General features: G+C 37.4%; 1 non-coding gene across 1 annotated transcript; it reads right to left on the bottom strand.

Annotated features, from left to right (window-relative positions):
• Positions 1-7,691: 7,691 nt before the first annotated feature.
• LOC121204252 (small nucleolar RNA R71) lies at positions 7,692-7,798 on the bottom strand. The gene has a single exon (XR_005899181.1). It is a non-coding gene; the product is annotated as a small nucleolar RNA R71 (small nucleolar RNA).
• Between the last annotated feature and the right edge of the window lie 5,995 nt (positions 7,799-13,793).

Below are 13,793 nucleotides of genomic sequence, written 5' to 3'. Positions count from 1 at the left end.
TGAATGAATTGAAAGATCAGTTGTAAGAATTAATAGCTAGAGGTTTTGCACGACCTAGTTTTTTGCCCTAGTGTGCACTAGTGTTATTTGTAAAGAAGAAAGATGGGTCGATGAGATTGTGTATCGATTATCGTTAGTTCAAGAAAGTTACAATTAAGAATAAGTATCCATTGTAGAGAATTGACTATTTGTTTGATCATTTGAAAGGAGCAACAGTGTTTTCGAAGATTGAATTTAAGATCTGGCTATTATCATTGAGAGTAAAATATTTGGATGTGCCGAAAACTGCATTCAAAACAAGGTACGAGCATTATGAATTTCTTGTTATGCCTTTCAGATTAACTAATGCTCCTGCAGCTTTTATGGATTTGATGAACCGAATCTTTAGACTCTATTTAGATAGATTTGTGGTTGTATTCATTGATGACATTCTAATCTATTCACGAGATGAGTCTAAATATGCTGAGCATTTGAGGATTGTAATACAAACTTTGAGAGATACGCAACTGATTTCTAAATTCAGCAAATGCGAGTTTTGACTTCGAGAGGTCAGATTTTTGGGACATATTGTTTCAACAGAAGGCATACGAGTTGATCCGAGCAAGATTTCAGCAGTTGTTAACTGGAAACCACTAAGAAACATGTCTCAAGTCAGAAGCTTTCTGGGATTATTGGTTATTATCGGCGTTTTGTAAAATGATTCTTGATGATTATGACGCCAATGATCAGATTGCTACAGAAAGATGTGAAATTTGACTGGCCCGAGAAACGTCAATAAATTTTTGAACAGTTGAAAGCATTGTTAACTGAGGCATCAATTTTGGTTCAACCTAAGTCGGGTAAAGACTGTGATTTTTAGTGAAGCATCATTGAACGATTTGGGTTGTGTTTTGATGCAAGAGGGTAAAGTGATAGCTTATGCCTCCAGACAGTTGAAAACACATGAAAAGAATTATCCAACGCACGACTTAGAGTTGGCCCCTATTGTTTTCTCATTGAAAATTTGGTGACATCATTTATAAGGTGAAAAGTGCACATCTTTACTGATCACAAAAGCTTGAGCTACTAAAAGGTTATGAGTTAGTGATTGGTTATCATTTAGGGAAAGCGAATGTAGTCGCAGATGCTCTGAGTAGAAAATATTTATTTGCTTTGCGAGTGACGAACACTTAGTTAACCTTATCTGATGATGGTTCGATTTTGGCTGAATTAAAAGCTAAATCGTTATTTCTTCAACAAATTTGTGAAGCTTAGAAGTGTGATAATGAATTGCAAGTTAAAAAGTGCAATGTGAATTGACTAGTGATTCAGACTCTCAAATCAGATTCGATGATTGTTTATTGTTTCGAGGTAGGATTTGTGTACCAAAGAATTCTGAGCTTATTTAGAAAATTTTACACAAAGCACACAGTGGTTGTTTATTCGTACATCCAGGGAGTAAAAAAATGTATAATGATTTAAAACAATTGTATTGGTGGTTAGGCATGAAACGAGACATTTCAAAGTTTGTGTCGAGATGCTTAGTTTGTCAACAATTCAAAGTCGAACATCAAATACCTTCGGGATTACTACAGCCTGTGATGATACTAGAGTAGAAAAGGGATAAAGTTACGAAGGATTCTGTATCAGGATTACCCCTATCTCCGAAAAAGAAAGATATTGTTTCGGTTGTCGTTGATCGACTAACAAAGTCTGTACATTTCATTCCAGTACGTACAGACTTTTCGCTTGATAGATTAGTTGAATTAGACATTTTTTAGATCGTTAGATTGCACAGAGTGCTAGTTTCTATTATTTCAGATAAAGACCTGAGGTTTACGTCGCAATTTTCGAAGAAATTGGAAGAAGCTTTGGGTATGCGGTTGCACATTAGTATCGTATTTCATCCGCAAATCGACGGTCAGTCTGAGAGAGTAATTCAGATTCTCAAAAATATGCTTCATTGTTGTGTTTTAGAATTTGAAGGCAACTGGGAGAAATATTTATCATTGGTTGAATTCATGTATAACAATAGTTTTCAATCGAGCATAAATATGGCACCGTATGAAGCATTGTATGATTGCAAATGTCAAACTCCATTATACTAGACTGAGCTTAGTGGGAAAAAGATTCATGGGGTTGATTTGATTAGGGAGACTGAACAAAAAATGAAAGTAATTCGCGACTGTTTGAAAATAGCTTCAGATCGACAGAAATCGTATGCAGATTTGAAACATAAAGACATTGAATTTCAAATCGGCACCAAAGTATTTTTGAAAGAATCTCCATGGAAGAAAATTCTTCGATTTGATCGCAAAGGAAAATTGATTCCTCAATTCATTGGGTCGTACGAGCTCATCGAAAGAATAGGGCTAGTGGATATCAGTTAGCTTTATCGGCAGAGTTAGAAAAGATCCACAATGAATTTCATGTTTCGATGTTACAACGATACCGATTAGATCCATCTCATGTAATTTCTCTAGCAGAGTTTGAAATTCAACTTGATATGACGTATAACGAAGAACTTATCAGAATTCTAGCTCGAGAGGTTAAAAAATTGACAAATAAACACATAGCTTTAGTGAAGGTACTTTGGCAATGGCACGGGGTCAAGGAAGCCACGTGGGAGCCCAAGGAAGCTATGAGAAAACAGTACCCTAACCTCTTTTTTGGTAAAATCTTTCGGGGAGGAAAATTCCTAAGAGGGAGAGTTATAATAGCCCATTTTTAGTCAAATCAAAATACTGGTTTCGGGACCACAAATCTGAAGTTGAAATAATTATTTTGTTATTATTTTAATGTCTACAACATGATAACATGATTGTGTGAAAATTTTGTTAAGAAATTTTATCATTTAAATGTTTAATTGATAAAAAGGACTAAATCGTGTAAAATGTAAAAGTTATGTTCTAATAGTTAAAGGTATTAAATGGCTATGGAATTAAATATTGGAGGTCCTTATGTGATAAATAGACCATTGGTTACTTAAGTGGACATTTATGGACATCTTTTAAGTGATTTTTGTTAATTAAGTAAAAGGTTAATTTTTGAATTTAATAAATAATGGTTAATTAAAATAAAAAGAAAAACAAATCTTCATCTTTAAACGTAATCTTCAACAGAAAATTAAAGAGAAAAAGAAGCCATGGTAACTTTACATTTGGCCATGCTATCCTTGCTCAATTAGGTCTGGTTTTTGTCTCGTTTTTAATGATTTCTATGTTTTTGAGATCGTTGTAGCTTAATCTAGCCATGGTAACTTTACATTTGGCTAATTTGCAAAATTGTTAAAGGATTAGGGTTTTTCCATTGATGAATTAGTATGTGTTTTGATGTTTGATGATCGAAAATGTATGCTTGTTGTTAGATAAACAACATTTGTAAAGTGATTTTTAGTAAAATGTCCAAATAGGGATTAAATTGTGAAATGTGTAAAATTCATGGTTAATCTTTGAAATAAATGAAAAATGTGGGCTTCTAGGGACCTAATTGAAATTCGTCTAGCATGGGTTTAGGTTGAAGTGCATGAATTTGTATTTTTATGAGATAAGAACTAAATTGTAAAAATGTTGAAATATTAGGGGCAAAAGTGTAAAGTTGCCTTAATGTGTATTTTGGACTAAATTTAATAGATTGATAATTAAATAAAATAATTTTGATTTCATTTAGATTAAGAAAAGCGAAATACGGATTTAGATCGGGGAAAGAACAATGTTTCAGACTAATTGACTTATTTCACCGTTTTTCATTCGAGGTAATTTCATATGTAATAAGCATTGTTATATTTATGTTTAAAATGCTTTGATATTGCATAAATTTTGAATTCATGTTGAAACTCAGGAATAGATTAGGATACGAATGACATGTCATTAGGGGTTATGTGATTTGGGTGCTGGTCCATACGTCCTACCGGTAGCTGAGTTATCCGGCATGTTTTGCAGATACTCCTCAGCTTGTGTGAGCAACACTGTGTAGCTTTGTCATGACCGTCAGCTTATGTGAGCAGACCCGTTGATAGCTCGAGAGTGAGAATTATATGTGATACGAGATTGTGATAGCTTCGGCTATGTATGTGGCACTTAGGGTGCGAGTTTCCTGTGTATCTGATAGTATTCCAAAATGGTTCAACTAGCATGTCAAAGACATGGATAAGCATGAGACTAGTAAGAGACGGTACAGGTATGAACAAGAACCGTATAGGTATTGAATCGTAAGTACAAGAACTGTATAGGTATCGAATAGATGAAACTTGTGAATTTCAAAACTAATCTTGTGATTGATTATGTGGAAGGTTTGTTAGCTAATATGACTTATGTGATGATATATTCAATTGTTTGAATGGTGTACTTATGATTAATTGAGTATATTTTATACGAGCTTATTGAGATTTATAACTTATACAGTTTATTTTTCCATATTTTATACTGATGTCAAAGCTAGCTCGGATTCGAAAATCGTCGGAGACTTCATCACACTATCCAACTATCACTTTGGTACTTTTGAATCTATGTTTTTGGACATATGGCATGTATAGGATTATGGTCATTTTGATATATAGTTTGGTCATGAATTTGGTCATTTGAAATGGCTTGTAAATGTTAAGTATTTACTTTTGTGCATAGCCATAAGAGTTGGCTTATTTTGGTTGATTTGGTTGTGTATATATATATATCTAAATGGCCTTTGTCTTGTGTTGATAATTGCTATGCTAATGGTTGTGGTGAATGGTTGATTTTTGAAAAGTTGTATGCTTGTGAATTTAGGCATAATGATACATGTTTGAAAGTGTCTATTTAGTTGAAACATGAATGTGAATTTGGTATAAATGGAACGGTCTATTTTGTTATTTATGTGTATTGTGGATGATGGTATAGAACTAGTATGAATTAGGCTTGATTTAGTTGGTTTGATTGCCTATTTATGTCATGTTTTGGTGCCATTTGGTTTGGTGTAGGTATATACAAATTTGGGTGGCAAGATGGCTTGGTAAATAGCCCATTTTTGTCCACATGGGCAACGAAACGGGCGTGTGTCTCAGCCGTGTGTGACACATGGTCAGGTTACACGGTCGTGTGGCCCCTAGTGTTGAATTAAAAATCAAGTCTGTATACTCCACACGGCCTAGCACACAGGCCTGTGACTTGGCCATGTGGCACAAGCCAGTATACCCTACAGGTTTGGCACGACCTAGCAAACGACCTGGCACATGGACGTGTGTGGCCATTTCGAAGGGCATACGGGCTAGTCACACGGGCGTGTGGTTGGCCGTGTGACCTGTAAACTGAAAAATATATAGGATTTTTCCTATATAATTCGTCACCTTTTTACTTAAATTTGTTGTTAAAACTAATTGTTTAATAAGTTAATGAAATATATGAAAACATGAAATTGGGACATAGAAATTATTAAAATGAAATTTCATGCTATATTATATAGTTTTCATGTAGAAAATGGCTTCTTTTATATTAATTTGAGCATATTATATTTTCAAGCTATAAAGTGGACCATGCATGATTAAATTTAATAATAAAATATAAATTTATATTTAATAATTTATTTTAATATATTTCATTAATAAATTGGGTTTTAATTAATTAAGTAAATTGATTAATTAAAGTGATTAAATTATATTCTTTGGTCCTCTAAATTATCTATTATTGTTGGACAGGTCTGGGAGCTTTATGTCGATTACAAAACCAATCAAATAGAGGACCAAGTCAACCCAAATTTTGTCTGCATGTGGATGTTCATAAATCAAATTTTGGTTTAATTACACAAAGTCTTAGAAGAGTTGAAGAAATAAGATATTTACCCAGAGATTTGCAATTGACCTAGTCCTGATCCTTATGATGTTGTGGCACTTAAATCAAGAAAAAATCAACCACATTCCCACAAATTATGGCCAGGCACTCTTGCATGAAGTTTCAAATGATGGACACTCCTATTTTTAGCAAATTAGCTCCCTTGCCTCACCTATAAAGAAGACCCATTTCTCACTTATCCATCATCCCTCACCCATTCATCATTCTCTTCTCTCTCAATTCTCTTAGCTTTCTTTCCCCCTCACGCCTATCATCATCTTTACGTAAGGATTTTTAGCAAATTAGCCTCTTAAAAAGCCCTTGCTCAGCCACCTCAGAGAGCCATTAACAAAGGAGCAAAGCGAAGGAACGAAGGAGCCCTTGTTAGTCAGAGTCTTGGGTGACAGCCTCTTTGATTTGGGTTTAATCTTTCTTTTCTTTAACTTAATTCAAGAATGTTTGCTATGTGTTTACTATTCTTGTTTACAACAATGATAGCTTAATTTTATTTAAGTTAGGATGATTTCTTTGATTAAATAATAATTATCTGATTCATGCTTATAATGTTTGTGCCTCAATCGATCATGTTTTCAATTAAAATCAAGTCTGTATTTCGTTCATACGTGATTGAAATGCACCTAATTAAATTTCAAGTTACATAACAACCCTAACCAGGCTCTGGTATCTGCATAGTTTTTAGATTTGTGTGATTAAACTGTTTCAAACCTAACATGTCTCTGTTACCTTGCACGAATACTAAGAAACCCTTAGTAAATAAGGATCAGTAAAATGTGTATTTACTAAGTAAAAGATTCCGAAGGGACCTAATGTGGTTTCCAAACTCATGGAAGATCGAGTTGCTATGGAATGTTTTTCTGAATATTATTAAGCATGTTGATAATAATTTGAGTTTAATTAAAGTAATTGTCCTAGCCTATTTATGTTATAATTGTTGTTTATTGTGTTAATTCTGCTAAAATCTATTTCATTCATATAGTTGCATGTTAGGATAAATCACATTAGGGATCATTGCATCTAGATTAATTTTCCATAATTTTAATCAATACTTCCAAATCAAATTGTGTTTCTATTTACCAAGTTGTTAAAACTATTTTTATAATTGAGTGACTTAGCACGAATACAATCCCTATGGAGACGATAACTCGATACTTACTTATTACTTGATAATGATTGTGTACACTTGCACAAACTCGAGCGTTATAAGTTTTTGGCGCCGTTGCCGGGGATTGTCAACTATTGCCATAGTCATTCTTTGTGGAATTATTTATTTTCAATTTGGTTATTTCTAACAGTACTAACTTATTCTTTTTAATTTTGTGATTTTCTTTTCAGGTGTTTATAACCATAGATCGGATTATCGATTCACTCCCAGTAGACCACGAAATTGAGTGCACTTTTAGAAAAAGAAGACGTGAACGAGCAACTCAAAGACAAGTCAAGGTGGACCTTGGAAATTAGAATCAAGACCAAGGTAATGAAGTCGATCATGTACGAAATCCCATCCTCATTGCTGATGATAGGGATCGATGCATCAGACAATATGCTGTGGTGCTTTTCAATGAGTTAAATCCAGGAATTAGAAGGCCAGTTATTGAGGCAATCCAATTCGAATTGAAATCAATGATGTTTCAGATGCTACAAACGGTTGTCCAATTTAGTGGAATGCCCACGAAAGATCCACATATCCACCTTCAATTGGTTATGGAGGTGAATGATTCATTCAAGATAGCCGGTGTGACTGAACATGCACTGAGGTTGAAGTTATTTTCGTACTCGTTGCGAGATCGACCATGAGGGTGGCTCAATTTATTGTCGCCAAGTTCTATATCTACATGGCAAGAAATAGCAGAGAGATTTTTGGTTAAGTATTTCCCACTTTGCAAAAATGCTAAGTTGAGGAACGAGATCACAACTTTCCAACAATTGGATGACGAGTCTTTGTATAAGGCTTGGGAGGGATTCAAGGAGTTACTTCGTAAGTGTCTTCATCATGGGATTCCTAATTGTATCTAGTTGGAGACATTCTATAATGGTCTCAGTGCACATACAAGATTGATGGTAGATGCTTCTGCGAATGGTGCAATTTTGTCTAAGTCTCATTAATGAGGCTTATGAGATTATCAAGAGGATCGTGAGTTGTGACAGCCCAAAGTTGACCCTAGTCGGGAAGTGGTTTCGGGACCGCTAAACCGAGTCACCAAAATGTTTGAATGTGATACTTATTGTCTAGAATATGTAATTATGAATGTGTGAAAATTTCAAGCTTCAATTTGGTTGATTTCATGTGAATTTAGTTAATAGGACTTATGTGAGAAAATTCTAAAATGTGATAGGTCAATGTGTGAGGACCTATTAGTGCATGTGGACAAAGGGGGGACTTGCATGTCAAATTTCCCCCCTACTAGTAGTGGCCGGCCATGATGGGCATGATGGACAATTGTGCAATTTATTTTATGGAAATTATGGCATGAGTATGGCACAAATAAGATATGTTAATTTGTGTCATAAAATGTTGGGATAAAACAAATAAAATAATAAAAAGGAGTATGGTGAATACAAAAAAAAAATGTGTGTGTAGTTGTTTGTCCCCCCCCATTGCCGTGAGCTAAAGAAGAGAAAGGAGAGAATTTCGTTCATCCTTTTCTCATCTTCATGCTTGCCGAAATTAGAAAGAAAAACAAAGAAAAATTTTCTCATCCTTTGGTTCATCCTTGGCCAAAAATTTTAAGGAGGAAAGAAGAAGAAAGGTGAAGAGATTCGGCCATGCATGTAGCTAGGCTAAGGTATGTTTGATGATGTTCCATGAGATGCATGCATGTTTTAGTTGTTAGCTTGAGTTCTACTTGGCCCATGGTCTAAATCTTGCTATGTGATGGAATTGGCACTTGACCATGGATGCATCATTCTTGGTTGGTGTTTGATGTTGTGGTGATGAGGCATGAGGATGAGTTAAGATTCGGCCTAGGTGGAGGTTGTGTTAATGCCATTGCATGCAAAATATGAAGCTTGTTAATGATGCATGTGATGATGGCTTGATGATTCTTGAACCTCCTTTTTAGCATTTTTGTGTGAGCACATATGTGCATTGGTTGCTAAATGGAGAAGAATCGGCTAGCAAGATGTGTGCTAAGGCCGAATGTAACTTTGCATGTTGATGAGCAATGCATGTGTTAAATCGATGAAAAGGGGGGAGGATGCTTTACTAGTGTGTGTATATGTGTGTATTAAGTGTTGAGATCGACCCCAAAAATAGACATGCATATTCGGCCAAGGGGATAGAAATTAGCTAATATGTTGTGTTGATGCATGATTTTTGCATGTATGAGACTTTAATGTCTAATGTATAAATATGGGCTAAGTGCCTTTTGTTCATCTTTTTGATGCCTAAATGATGAAATCAATTTATTTGTTTGATTAAGCTTAAGAGAAAAGGGGAAATAAATCCGATAAAGGGAAGGAAAAAGTGGTTGAATAGCTAGCGGAATCGTTCGACAACACCCGAGGTAAGTTCTTGAGTAAGAGAGCTTAAATTACGATGTGATTAAATCATGCTCTATGTGAGGCTATTGAGCCAAATGTGCAAGGATGATATGTGCCTTGTGTTTGAGTTTCGCAAATGAAAATGAAATATGAATGTGCCATGAATTATTGTTAGATGTGCATGATTAATTGAATGCTGTCCGGGCTAAGTCCCGAAGGCTTTGTGCTAAGTGAATATATCCGGACTAAGATCCGAAGGCCTTTGTGCGAGATACTAAATCCGGGTTAAGTCCCGAAGGCATTCGTGCGAGTTATTAAATCCGGGTTAAGTCCCGAAGGCATTCGTGCAAGTTGTTAAATCCGGGTTATGTCCCGAAGGCATTGTGTGAGTTACTAAAACCGGGCTATGTCCCGAAGGCATTTGAACGAGGAGCTATATCCGGTTAAATCCCGAAGGTACGTGATTTGGTAATGAATGAGCTTGCTGTAAAATTCCAGCGAATACTCGAAAAACATCCCAATATGGGGATATGTTACGTATGTGTTGAATTTAATCGAGCCCTTACAAATAAATGTTCGCTCAGTTGATAAACGAGCTACCGGCCTTCGGCTAAGTTAGTCTATTGTGTATGTACATAAGGGTTGTTAATGTTGTGAAGCAAGTTTGATATCGGTAAATTGCGTATTATGAAATATTCCATTTAGCCAAATGTGTGTTATTCTTTGTTTATGCTGGAATTCCTTGCTCAAACTTACTAAGCATAAATTGCTTACTCGTTACACTGCTCCTCTGTTCTATAGATTTTTGGTTCTCCAGCTATCCGACTCGGGATCTTGAAGTCGAAGTCGCCCACACTATCAAAGGCTCTTTTGGGTACTATTTTGGTTGAATCTTGATATGGCATGTATAGGACTACCCATTGTTGTTTTTCGAGTACTTTATGAAATGTATAAGTGTACAGCCATGCGAAAATGGCTTGTAGAAGTGGAGTATGGCATTAGACCATTCGTGTTTATGAATGTATAGATGGTTTCATGATGTAACTATAGTTGGAATGGAAGTGTTGAGCAAATGATCAGCCACTGGAATGGCTAAGTATGATCATATGTGGGCTTATGTATGACAAGGCCCTAGTTGGTCCATGAAACCCCAAATTAGGTAAGGTTTACTTTGAAAACAGAAGCTGATAGCAGCAGTGGTGTGGATTGGAAAAATCACAAGAATTCGTAGGAGTGGAATTAAATAGTGAATAAATTATGTAATCGAACCTTGATGAATCTAATTTCATATGGAAGTAACGAAACAATCATAGGAACAGTACAGTAAGAGATATTCGGGTTCTTGTGGAACAGGGCCAGAACAGTTTCTGGATTCCCTGTTCCGCATTTGGAAATTCACTATAAATTGACCAGAGATAATTAGGGGTCATACCATATATGTATGGATTCCTCTCTGAGTCTAGTTTCCATAGAAACAAACGGCATCAGTATTGAAGCTCTGTGCAGAGAGATATCCAAGTCGTAATGGGAAAAGGTCAGTGTAGTCGACCCCTGTAACATGGGAGACTTTGACTAATAAACTGTACTAATTGGCCCAACCAAAAATTCTAGAAAAAAATACATAGGTGGGGACATGAGTCTAGTTTCAGGGAAAAATCACAAAACTGATTTTCGAGTTGTGAAACTCAAGATATGATTTTTGAAGCGACTAGTACTCAGACTGGGCAGTGTCTGGAAAAATTTTTCAAAGTTTGTTAACATCTCGTGTCCGACTCCGGTGTCGGTCTCGGGTTCGGGGTGTTACATTTTATTGGTATCAGAGCTACGGTTTAGTCGATTCTAGGACTACCGTAATGTTTTGGGTCTAGCTATACATGCCATTTTATGTGATTACTTGATAGTGTGGTGATTTCTGACAATTGTAAATGTGTTTATTTATAGTAATGGATCCCGATCGTGACCGAGAGGTAGCTGATGATCTTGAGAGTGTAGCGCCTGCTCCTGCACAAGGGACAGTGCCGGCGGACTCTCAACCTAATGCTAGTAATCCGAATGATGAAGCTAGACAAGCATTCTATAGCGTGATGAATGATTGGTTTAACCAATACATTCGAACTAATATGGCTGTTCCACAACCTCCATTCCCGACAAATACTACCCCCGCACCTACAATACCACCGGTAACAGACCAAATAAGGTCAAATAAGCCCCCAGTTGACAGAATCCGAAAACATGGGGCTACTGAATTTAAGGCTATGGATAGCGATGATGCCGAGCAAGCTGAATTTTGGCTGGACAACACTATCCGGGTACTCGATGAGCTATCTTGTACACCCGATGAATGCCTAAAGTGTGCTATCTCCTTGCTACGTGATTCTGCCAACTATTGGTGGAGTACTCTGACTTCTATTGTGCCCCGAGAGCAAGTAACTTGGGAGTTTTTCCAAACTGAGTTTCGGAAAAAGTATATCAGTCAGAGATTTGTTGATCAAAAACGGAAGGAATTTCTTGAGCTTAAGCAAGGCTCCATGTCGGTTACTGATTACGAGCGAAAATTTGTTAGACTTAGCAAATACGCTCGGGAATGTGTTTCGTCCGAAGCTATTATGTGTAAACGCTTCGAGGATGGGCTGAATGAAGATATAAAAATGTTCGTTGGCGTTCTTGAAATACAAGAGTTCGTGGTACTTGTTGAACGAGCTTGTAAAGCCGAAGAGCTTAGAAAAGAAAAGCAAAGAGTTGATGAGGGAACTGGAGAGTTTCGTAAAAGATCCTCGGGAGGTCTCTTCAACAGACATCGAAGAGATTTCGAGATGATGCGGGCCAGTTTAGAGGCACTTCGGGCCTTTTTAGACGAGATCGTGATCGACCCCCTGTGGGTACACGAGGCACTTCGGTCGCCAGTGTTGGGAATGAACGTCGAGACAGGACGAAATGCCGATATTGCGGTAAATGGCATTCGGGGAGTTGTAGATTTCCTGACCGCTCCTGTTACAAATGCGGATCAGTTGACCACTTCATTAAAGATTGCCCGAGGTTGTCGGGACAGAATGCAAATCAGAGTGGGAGACCGGGTGCTACCACTGCTCGAGGTAGACCATCTGGAAATATGGGCAATGCTAGTGGTGGTCAGAGAGGATCTAGAGATGATATAACCAGATCCGAAGCCCGTGCGCCTGCTAGAGCTTATGCTATACGTGCCCGCGAGGATGCTTCTTCGCCTGATGTTATTACCGGTACATTCACTCTCTTTGATACTAATGTAATTGCTTTGATTGACCCCGGTTCTACTCATTCTTACATATGTGAAACCTTAGCATCCAGTAAGACTTTACCTATTGAGTCTACTGAGTTCGTAATTCGGGTGTCAAATCCCTTGGGTCGTTATGTGCTTGTCGACAAAGTGTGTAAGAAATGTCCCCTGGAAATTCGAGGTTCCTGTTTTCCGGCGGACTTGATGCTTTTGCCGTTTGATGAATTTGATGTTATCCTTGGGTTGGATTGGTTGACCGCACATGATGCGATTGTGAATTGCAAGAGCAAGACTATTGATTTGAGGTGCGCAAATAACGAAGTAGTCCGAATTGAGTCTGCGGACTTGGAGGGGATGCCAGCTGTAATATCAGCAATGTTGGCACAGAAATATGTAAGAAAAGGGTGCGAAGCATACCTTGCGTATGTACTTGGTGACAAAGAATTAGAAAAGAAACCCGAATCTGTGCCGGTGGTTTGTGAATACCCGGATGTTTTTCCGGAAGAATTACCGGGTTTACCACTTGTTCGGGAGGTAGAGTTTGGTATTGAGCTTGTACCTGGGACTACGCCGATTTCGATAGCTCCGTATCGTATGGCACCAACCGAGTTAAAGGAGTTGAAAGCTCAGTTGCAAGAACTGACGGATAGAGGTTTCGCTCGACCAAGTTTCTCACCTTGGGGTGCACCAGTATTGTTCGTGAAAAAGAAGGACGGAACCATGAGGTTGTGCATTGACTATCGTCAGCTGAATAAAGTGACGATAAAGAACAAATATCCGTTGCCGCGCATCGATGATTTGTTCGACCAACTGAAGGGAGCCTCAGTGTTCTCAAAAATAGATTTGAGATCGGGCTATTATCAGTTGCGAATCCGAGATTCAGATATTCCCAAAACTGCCTTCAGAACGAGATATGGTCACTACGAATTCTTAGTGATGCCGTTTGGGCTCACTAATGCCCCTGCAGTATTTATGGATTTGATGAATCGGATCTTCAGACCGTATTTGGATCGGTTCGTAGTGGTGTTCATTGATGACATTTTGGTCTATTCAAGAGACGAGACCGAACATGCTGAGCATCTGAGGCTAGTGCTGCAAATTTTGCGGGATAAGCAGTTATATGCTAAGTTCAGTAAGTGTGAGTTCTGGTTAAGAGAGGTTAGCTTCTTGGGTCATGTGGTATCCGCGTCGGGTATTCGAGTTGACTCGAACAAAATTTCAGCCATACTTGACTGGAAACCTCCGAGAAATGTTACTGA

Source organism: Gossypium hirsutum, chromosome A07 (assembly GCF_007990345.1).
Source record: "Gossypium hirsutum isolate 1008001.06 chromosome A07, Gossypium_hirsutum_v2.1, whole genome shotgun sequence".
Taxonomy (NCBI): Eukaryota; Viridiplantae; Streptophyta; class Magnoliopsida; order Malvales; family Malvaceae; genus Gossypium; species Gossypium hirsutum.
Note: the sequence above shows the minus strand (reverse complement) of the source record. Positions and strands in the feature narration are given on the sequence as shown.